Genomic DNA, 10,630 nt, shown 5'->3' on the forward strand with positions numbered 1-10,630 from the left:
AGACTCCAGTCATTCCCTCCACGTTAGCTGGAGGGGGAAGTGTGCTGCTGCCCCCAGACTCCAGGAGGTGTCCCTCTCCTAATAACTGTAAAGGGAACAGCTTCTTCTGTGAACTCTGCTGTGGTAGTGCTCATTATGGTCAGAAAGGAGTTTGGGATTTTTTCCTCTCACCAAGAATGGTGAGAGGTGTTTTTTTTTTTTTTTTTTTTTTTTGCATTTCAATAGAACTAGCTTTATTATTATTATTATTATTAAACAAAAGAAATGGTCTAAAAGCAAATGCAGATATGTACCGAGGGATGGACATTACCTGGTACTTACAGAGATGGTGCTGTGTCATAAATGAAAACAGAATGTTATCACCTGAAATATCATTTTTCTCCTGTCTGTTTGAATAATCTGGAGACACAAGTGAAAGAAAGTGGTGTGCCAAGCAATCAGCAGGAACAAAACAGAAAAGAGTGCCAGTAAAGCACTCTTGTCCTATTGGGTGTCCTTGCCTCAGGCTTCTGGCTGGAGTTATTCCTTGGGGCTATTTCTTATCTGTGCCTGTTGGCATCTCCTGGCTGCAGACCTCTGCAGTGCCCAGGCAAGGGCATCGAGGAGCTCAGAAGATCACCCAGGAAATTTTTTTTGCTGGTTTGTTGCTCATCTCTCAAGATCCCTAGCAAGTATGCTGACTTCTCTATTCTAGAATCTTCTGGTAGGGGACTTCTTCAGGGAATAGGTCACTTCCAGCCACCACTCTAAAATTAAGCTGCTGACAACAGGGACTACTCAAGACTGTGAAAGAACACTGAATTTTTTTTTTGAAATACAGAATTTTATCTAGACACTGTTTAAAGTAGAAAAAAACCCTGTCAAGAAAGACCAATAAAATGGTATTTTAGGACAACAAAAGTCTAAAAGGTCACAAAAGAGAAATAGCACCACTGTTTTTTGAACAATGGCTAGTTACTTGCATTTTTTTGGCATTGTTAATCACTTGGTATAGTGCTAAACAAAATAACTGACGTGTATATGTCCCGGTAGAATTTGGTATTGTGAAACGGTGAACTGAAAGTCCAGATTGCCAAAAGAGAAAGCTGCAGAATGCTAAAGAGACCGGAAGTAAAAAATCAGGGGTGAGTGGGCTAGTGGAGGTATGCGGCCAGGCAGGCCCTTGGGTACAGGACCCAAAGTAAGGGCTCCACCAGCATGGCTGAGGTGGTGGTCTACCATGATGCTCCTATCTTTCTAACGTTAACTGGGTCTCCTGTATCTTGGAGGCTTTTTGCCTGAGTTCTGACTAGTGTTGAAAGAAATCAGTTCACATATAAAAATAGACCCTTCATGTGTGGTTCTGGATGAACCTGGGGGTCCTGGTTTCCTCACAGCTTGGAGAAACCTCCAAGAAGTCTCCAATATGAGAAAACCTCAGAGCCAGTAGGAGACCTGAGTGTTCATCTCCATAATTCATGTTCATTCCTAAATAAATGGTGATGCTTCTAGGGCTTCTGAAATGCCTGTACATCCTCCATAGTCCTGCTAGGGCTTGAGGCTGAGAAACAGAAGATCTAGGCATTCTCTGGTTCAATGAAATATGCAGGGGCTAAATATTCAACTACCCCCCCCAAAGCCTGGCTCTTGCTCTCAGGCTAGGGTCTAAGAGGCTCCTGACACAGCCAGGATTAGACTGAGCCTAAATCTTGCACTGATTAGGCAGTGTTAGCCCCTGGGACAGGGTGAGAAGGAACATGTGAATGGCCAGTCTGGCTGCAGGAACACCATTCCTGAGGCTCTATATCCACATGAAGCACCTCTACCTATGGTTACCAAAATCCAAGAGCCTCATCCTGGCAAGGAAGCCAGCCACATGGTTATGAAGCACCAAACATCATAAAAACTGGGCTCCTCCCAGGAGTTCGAATTCTCCGTGGTGGAGCAGGCCCCAGGATCCTTAATTCCTACTCCTGGGAATCCTCTGGCCTTGATGTGCAGCTGAGCTCAAAGGCAGCATCTCCTGTAGAAGTTGCAGCAGGCTTTCCTGGAGCATAGTACTGAATCTCACCTGTCCCAGAGTCCTCGGGTGGGACCATCTTGGCTTCCTTGGTGGTGCCTTCACAGCCGAGAAACTGGGCCACTCTTCTGATAAGGGTTATCAGGTTTCTATGGTATGGTCCAGGAGAAGATAAAGCAGGGGAACCAGAACTGGTCTCTACCAAAAACAGCTAGCTGTCTAAACATGTGGCTCTAGGAGCCAGGATAGTTCACATAGGACCGGATAGTGAAGCTGCTTGATCTAAAGGGGCTTAAATTAAGATGGAATGAAGGAGCTTGTCAATGTGGAGTCCCTTTCTTGGAATATACTCTAAGACCTCCAGGACAGTAGAAACTCACCAGGCAGAACCTTACTCCACAAATTTCCTAGAGGTTCTAAATGAAATACTGGAGTTACCTTGGCAGCACAGAAAGGGGCGATGGGGCCCAGTGAAGAGGGCATGCTGGGGAGAATCTATTACAGGAGTCCAGAAATTGAATGGGAGATCCTGCACTTGTGAAGGCTATTGGGGGCCCACTAGTGAGTGGGACATGGCAACCCTAAGTTCACTTCCTACAGGACTAGGTTAAAGGCAGGGGAAGTGTTCATGGAATTTGGCTCCCTAATTAGCAATGGGGATTATTCCACACCCTTATAGTGACCCAAGCAAAGTGGTCAGAGCAGTGGACTATTGTAGTCAAGGAACCATGACTTTCAAAGAACTGTAGAAATGATTGAGAACATGTCCGATATTAAGCAGCACGTTTGGCTGAATATTAGGATCAAAAGATTAAAGGGTAAGGGACATAATACTCAAGCCTAACTCCTGAGCCTGATCACCATATGCATTCAGTTTTCCAAGACTGTCTAAACTTGTTCTGTCCATACTACAGAAGGACTGTCAACATAATTGTTTTTTTTTTCCCTTCAGGATGCCCAGCCAGTTCAGTGTCATGTTGACCATGTGGAGTAAGAAGAGGCTAGTATATAGGAGGCCTTGGTAAAACACATGTATCTCAGAGGGTAGGAGACAAACTCCAATTCTTCTGGAAATAAGTTCCCAAAATCTTGTAGAATTCAAGAGCTTAAGGTACACTGGGGCATCCCTTTGTAGGAAAAGAAATTGTGGCATCTTGCATCTACAACTGCAAAGAATCCCAGTGCCTGACAGGTGCCATGAGGGTTCTAGAGGCTATACTCTAGATCTAGGCATGTACTGTTCTAACCCACATACTCAATGACCTGGAAGAAGCTGTCAGCTTTGTTTGCGGTTGAGAGCTGAAAAGGGCTCTACAACACGTCCAGGCTGTGGAGCAAATGGCCTTGACGTGAAACTTGAGCTGCATAATCCAGCAAACCTCAGGGCTGGTAGAGAGCTCGATGAGGAAAAAGGTGCACAGTGGCATTCATAGCACACCGTCCAGAGAAAATCAGATTGTGGGTTCCCAAGATCCTACCTAAAGGTATGCCATGTGCATATAGCCCCACAGAGAATGGTCCTAATGAAGCAAAACATTAGCCTGCTGCTTAAGCAGTTGAAGCAATAGTTTAGCAATGATCTGTGAGGATGGGTGCCATCCTTGAGGATTGAGAACCCTGAACAGAACTCTTCTGTGGTGGTCTATCCCAATAAAGAGAACATGGGTCTAGAAACCAAAGTGTAGAAGTAGGTGTGGTGATAATACTACCATTGCCACTGACCCATGGGGGACTTTGTGTTTACTATCTCAAACTTGGCTCTGCAGGGTTAGAGGCCTAGTTCCAAGAGAAGAGCTTGGGGGAAAGGATAGGAGGGAGGGCTCATTCTTGCCAGGGGACACAGCAAGGGTCCCATTGAATCCTAGGATATGACTGCAGCCCAGACAACTTGGATTCCTGGTATCCAGGACCCACAGGCAGGAAAAGTCATGACTGCAGCAGGGGTGGCTGACCCTGGCTGATCAGGTGAAGGTGTGGAGCTGCCAGTATATGAGGAGGGCAATGGGCAAAGTATGGTAGCCCAGTGATCTACTTGGACAACTGTATTCCCTTTCCCAGGTGTGACTATGAATGGACAAGTTTTGCAACCCAACCTGAGAAGAAGAAGTCTACTGGGGACTCCTCCTCAGGAATGAGGATTAATTCTCCCCTAAACCAGTGAGGGCAGCAAAGGTGGTGACTGAGGGTCAGGGGAATCGTTGGAGATGGGAGAAGACAAGGTCCTGGGACCAAATGCAGTGACACTGGCTATGCATCATATTGCTAGCCCTTTCCTCCCTTTCCTGAGCTCAGGAAGAAGGGGCCTACCAGGGCCTAGGAAGAGCTATTCCCCCAAAACTCAGACCAAAGAGGTGTCACTCTGCCCTCTGCTTGATAGGTTTCAGACAATGGCCAACGTGACTCCAATTCCTGACCGTCCGCAAGTTCTCCAGAAATGCTCCTTTCTTCCTTGGAAGGGCATTGATCCACTCTAAGAAATCTGGAAGCTCAGGGCAGCCCGGGTGGCTCAGCGGTTTAGCGACGCCTTCAGCCCAGGGCCTGATCCTGGAGACCTGGAATCGAGTCCCACCTCAGGCTCCCTGCATGGAGCCTGCTTCTCCCTTTCCCTCTGTACCTCTCTCTCATTAATAAATACTTAAAAAAAAAAAAAACCTGGAGGCTCTAACTCCCCTCACAGCAAGGGGTCTATCCCCCCGCCTGATCACAGAAAACATGCCAACCTGCTCACAAATGGAGTCTTAACACAGCATTTAGTAGGATGTAGGCCAATGTTTCTTGGAGAGGCTCAGAGGTGCTTGCGCTGAAAGATGATTCAGTGGCCTTGGAAATGAAGTAGATTGGAATTCTGAAGGGTTGTATACTCAAAGCAAAAGTCAAATAGGTCAGCTTACCAGACTTAGAGTTGCTTTTCTCAGACATCCCAGAACTTGAAGAGCTGTTTTCCTGTGGCATCTGTGCATCTGATCACAGGCACAGCCATAATAGGAATCAATTATGGAAGCTACCAGTAAGTAGACTTGTAAGTAGACTTGTTCTTTCTCAGGACCGTAGTCCAAGGAAAACCTCCTAAATCCTTTCTTACCTGAATTTTTACTGGTATTAAACATGAGCCCAAAGAAAATAGCACATGCCTCAATATGGGTAGCCCTTACAATGGAAGAGGAATGTCCCCTCTGATCATTAGACACTTCGTGGGAGCAGGTGTTCAAGAACTCCCCTGCCTCTAGTGGAGGGTGGAATTTCCCGACACTTGCATTGCCAGATCTCCTTGTCCTAAAATAGTCCATATATCAAGATCATTGGGAACGAGTGATTCTCAGGGTCCAAGCCCTTCAGAGAGAAAAGGACCAGTGGAAGTTAATACTAGGATGCTGGCAGGAGGCTTCTTGGAGGAAATTAAAATGGAGACTTGACATTGTACATCCTACGTGTCAAATACACAACAGCATGTACTTAGGTCATAGAAGGTCTTCACTACCCTAAAAAGGCTATTCCACCAAGAGTAGACCCCTGAAGTAAACTATGAACTCTTAATGAACCTAAAACATCCCCAAATATAACAATATTGTAAATAAGATATTACAACTTTAGTGGATGTGGATATTACAGCCCTATTGGAGGATGCTGATAATGGAGGTACCTATGCACCTGTGGGGCAGGAGGTATATGGAAAAATCTCTACCTTCCTCTGTTTTGTTCTAGGTCTTGAAATCCCACATTCCTCTTTGGATCCAGGGCCCTGTCTCCCTCCCACTACCTCTGACTGGGGCATCTCTCTTTGCAGTTCAAGTCTCCACATGGCATCTTTCATGACCATCCCCTAAGTTCTCCAGAATCCCATGCCAGGGAGTGTCAAGTCTTCCAAAGCTAGACCCATGTCTGTGAGTGTACTGCCAGCACATCAGTTGCTCACTTTAGGAAGCAGGGTTAACTCCCTTTCGAAAAGAAAGCTGTTTCATGGGCAATTCCCAGTGTGAACACTTCTACTTTAATGGAACAGCTTATTCTAAGGATACAGAGTGTGTTGGTGATAATCTTGTACACACTTCAGAATTTCTTTTGGCCCTCAAGTACCAAGCTGGCCTGTTAAGTTCCTCCCACCCCCCCCCACCCCCAAGATGGCCAGTTGAAGGTTGACCTACTTTCACAGCTAGTTGAAACCCAATGACATGTGGTATAGTATTTGGGTTCTCCTTTTTTCCTTTTTTTTTTTTTTTAAGATTTTATTTGGGCAGCCCCTGTGGCTCGGCCATTTAGAGCCACCTTTGGCCCGAGGTGGAATCCTGGAGACCCAGGATCGAGTCCCGCATCAGGTTCCCTACATGGAGCCTACTTCTCCCTCTGCCTATATCTCTCTCATGAATAAAATATTTTTTAATATTTCTATTCATGAGAGAAAGGCAGAGACACAGGCGGAGGGAGAAGTCGGCTCCATGTAGGGAGCCTGATGTGGGACTCAATCCCAGATCTCCAGGTACAGGCCCTAGGATGAAGGAAGTGCTAAAGAGCTGAGCCACCTGGGCTGCCCACATAGTATCTGGGTTCCTAAGAAGATACTGAAGGTGCCCGAAATACAATATCCAGCTCCACAGAGGCCAAATCCTGACCTACAAGAAAGGAGACAACAGGCTGCCAAACTTGGTCTCTGTTCAATGGACTAAAAGTATAATCTTTGTAACACTTCTGGTCCCAGTGAACAGACCTGCTAAGCATCACCTAGGTCAGCTTGTAGTTCTTGACCAGATAGCCAGAGGAGTGTATGGCCTCCCATCACTTCATTTCCTCCTCCACTTCCTCCCCCTAGCAGGGCCCAGTCACAGTACAGATCTGGCCACTTCAACCAAATGGGGGACTTCCAGGGCATGGCCACTGGAGGTCCAGTGTGGGGTAGAGCTGCAAAATCACTGGCAAGGGCTGCCTATGAAGAATACACCGTCCAATCAAATGGTGGGATGACTCCTGAAATCACTGACCACTGGAGCCTGTCAGACAAGTATTCCCCTTTAAGGTAAACCTTAAGGATGCAAGGCCTATACTTCATAGCTGCCCTAGCCCTCACCTGTCCTAATGAAGTCCACCTCACATGTGTAGAGGAACAGCTTCCCAGTCCCTAGTGGGCAAACTTAGAAGTGGGAGACTGGAAGAAAGAACTAGTGCCCATCACTGCAGGCAGTCTCCGGGGGCTACTGGCACTCACTTTTACTCCTCCACTATCCATCCTAAATTCCCTTTACCAACCCACACCTCCCCTGGTCTCAGTGACTAACTTGATGATATGACTCAAACTCTCATTCCTGAGGGGTCTGAGTGCCTGATACTCCTCCCTTCTCAGGCTGGTGTTGCTGTACTAGTCATTCTTTCACTCAAGTGTGACAACATATCCAAGAGGACTACTCCATGCCCTAGATCCCCTCCTGCTGCCTGGTATCACAGAAGCCCTACTGCATTTTGATGATCAGGGCCAATGCTCCTACCAGAAGAGTGGCCCTTTTTGTCTGCTGGTTTCGGACACAAGGAACCCAAGATCCCCAGTAACAGTTAAGACTGGAAGGTCAACAGGATCCTATGGCAAGAGTGTGCTATTCCTGAACAGAATCTATTATAGAAGAAGCAAGAGTTGCAGGGACAGGAAGCACGAAGTCCCCCAGCGAGTCAGTTATGGCAAAGGGGGGGGGTGCTCTGCTGTTTCAACCTTTTGGTTTCTATACCCATGTGTCCCTTCCCCTAGGGACCTAGCCCCTTAGAGACCTCTGTTTGCATGCATCCAGGAGGATACCTGTCCTTGCAGAGGGTTGCCTCTGAGCTAGTGCTATAGCTATGTCTTCAGGAAGCTGTTCCAATGCTCTATCAGGCCAGCACCCTCTGAAAGGCCTAGCATAAGCTTCAGCCACGAGGTCCCAGGATTGTCTCCTCAGCATCTTCCACCAGAGAGGAAACCTTAGAGCCAACCCCCCAAGGTAGCTCACAATATCTCAATATTGTGCATAAGATAGTGACCCTTTTTCTAAGGAACCATTCTGCCAGGCCGTGGTCCCCTCTAACTTTTGTTAACTGTGTCCAGTGTCCTAGGGCTGAGTTATAAATGGATTCCAGAAAGGCCATGGCACAGCTTCTTCGACTGGAGAACCTGAAGACTGCTAGCAAGTGGTAGAGCTCTATCATTGGTGGTCCTGAATCCCACTGTCTCTCCTGGTATCAGGGTCTCTGACATGTCACCATGTTGTCACCAGAACTCCTTGTTTGGCCTCTGTTAGCCAAACAGAGGTCTTGCCACATATACCCTCACCTCTGCCCCCACCACATGCTCCAATCTGTGTTTGGTGGCTCTTAAGCAAGAGGTACTTTTCCCCCATGTCCTGTGACAAAAATCCCAAAGGTTCACAGCTAGCTCCTTGCTCAGCTGCAGACCTACTCTGCAAATATATCCAAGTGAGTATGACCTTGGCCAACTTTGGGTATCCTTCAAGGACAAAATGTCCTTGTCTGTCCTTGACCCTTGATTTGAAATTTTTTGTGAAAGTAGTGACACATCTTCCCATTGCCAACTAACATCTAGGGATGGGAAAGCACAAGTTTTTAGAGCTTTGAATGAAAGACCTTTGTACTGCAGGCCAAAGGAAATTATCTTAGATCCCAAAGGGTGTTGTGTTCCCAGGGTGTTTTTTTTTTTTTTTACATGATGTCCCCAGTGTATTCTGATTTGGAAGGTTCCAATTGTTATGTTGATGGGCGTCTGATTTGGGAACAGTAGGAAAGGGGCCCGATGGTGTCATCAGCTCTGAAAGTCCTTGGTCTTGTAATCACAAGATGGTTCTAGGTGGCTAGAAGTAGCTCCTCTACTTCCAACTAAGCCTGGGTGAGAGATTCCTTCTTGGGATATAGCAATACTAACCTGGTTGATAGTAAGGAGGTCATGAGGGAAAGGCTACCAGGCCACACTGGTGACTAAAGCTGCCATGGATAGGGGCAAGTTCATGTGCATGAAGAATTAAAAGCCCAGGAGTACTGGTTCCAGGAGGAGAAGTACTATCCTGGGAATGGTTCTGATAGCTTCCCAAACTGACTTCTCTACCAGTGCGTCTTGGCCACGGCCTCTAACTGCTGCTTGAACTTCTAGACAATATCCTCCTCCAAATCAAATGGTGCAAAGGGCCCTATCTCAAATGAAGTAAACCATCTGGTGGAACAAATGCTCTTAGGTCTTGAAGTAATGGAAAAATGCTGCCATGGATGAAACCTGATGGGGCTCTTCTGAGAGCTGTTCCCTGCACAGGGGCAGTACCCTTAACTGATGCTCCTCTGCAGTCCTCACCAGCACTAGAGCTCTGGGATTGCTTGAAGTACCTTGAATCTGACCACTGCTGTGAGGGTGAATTAGAGGGGCAACCTGTCTGGAGGGGAAGGGTCCCCCCCACACTTGAAACTGGACACTTAGGCTCCTGAGGTACAGGCTTGGCCCAGTTGTGCTGTGAGGCCCCCCTCTCCCTTTTCTGCCTTACATAACCAGTAAGAAGGGGACCCCAGGATGTTTCTGACCCTTTGTGAGCCTGACCCGCTCTTCTAGAGGCCCTGGATTTGACACTAACCATGTTATTTGATAGGAGTTGAAGAAAATGATTCAGTCTTTTGTGACTAATGGTTTTTCTTCAAACCATCCCACCTGCTTTCAGTTTCTGATGGGTTCCTTTGGGCTGATGGAGATGTAGGAGAGGTGCATATCCTTTGTAACAAAAGACTAAGTGATCTCTCATTTACTCAAAATCAATGTTTTCTTAATGTGTCTGAAGTTTCTGATGCAACTGTATATTATAGGCTATAATTCCTATTTCCAGTATACAATGCTACTAATAAAAACAGAACCTGAATATATTAAGATGTTCCCAGTGCTCAGTGCTCCATGAGCTACCAGAATATGGACCAGTCTGGAAGCACGGAGTGCCCAGCCAAAGGATAGATCTTGCTTCCTACTGCATCATTGGCACTTCACTTCACCCCTTGTCATCTCCCCAGTTCCCAACAAAGCTTGAGGGGCAGGAAGGCAAAGCTTGAGGATGTCTCCTACCTCAAAACCCTCTCAGTTCAAATTCCTCCCCTCTCAGGAGGAAGAGAGCAGACCTTAAGAGGTGTGACTTCCCAGGAACATGGAGAAAGGCTTTCAGACTTTATTGGGCCCTAGAGAAGTAGAACTGTAGGTTTTGAGATCCTTCCTCTGTAGGAAGTTAGGCTGGGCATCTTTACCTAGCCTGCCATGACTTCCTTCCCAATCATGTAAGGGCGGGGGGGGGGGAAATGTCACAGGACTCCAGGGTTGGGCTGTGGAATGAGGTGGTCCAGCTTCCAGTATAACTGTCAGGGAGCCACAGTGAATAGCTAGTTGGGGCCCAGTCTAGTGGTGGTTCAGAAAGCCGGAAGGCCTAGACGAGCCTCCACACCTGTTCTCAGGGCTCCGCTGGGAGTATTATTGGAAACAATTGGTTTCTTGACTGCTAAGAAACCTAATTCAAGACCAGGTACTGGGGAGGAATCCTTGGGTTGGGACTATAACAATGGTGTAATTCGGTGTCTTGGCTCCAGGCTTAGCACTGGGGGTCAAGCCCACATTGAGTTTCTTTGCTGAGGGTGGTTGGGTGC

Source organism: Vulpes vulpes, unplaced genomic scaffold (genome assembly GCF_048418805.1).
Source record: "Vulpes vulpes isolate BD-2025 unplaced genomic scaffold, VulVul3 Bu000000612, whole genome shotgun sequence".
Lineage (NCBI taxonomy): Eukaryota > Metazoa > Chordata > Mammalia > Carnivora > Canidae > Vulpes > Vulpes vulpes.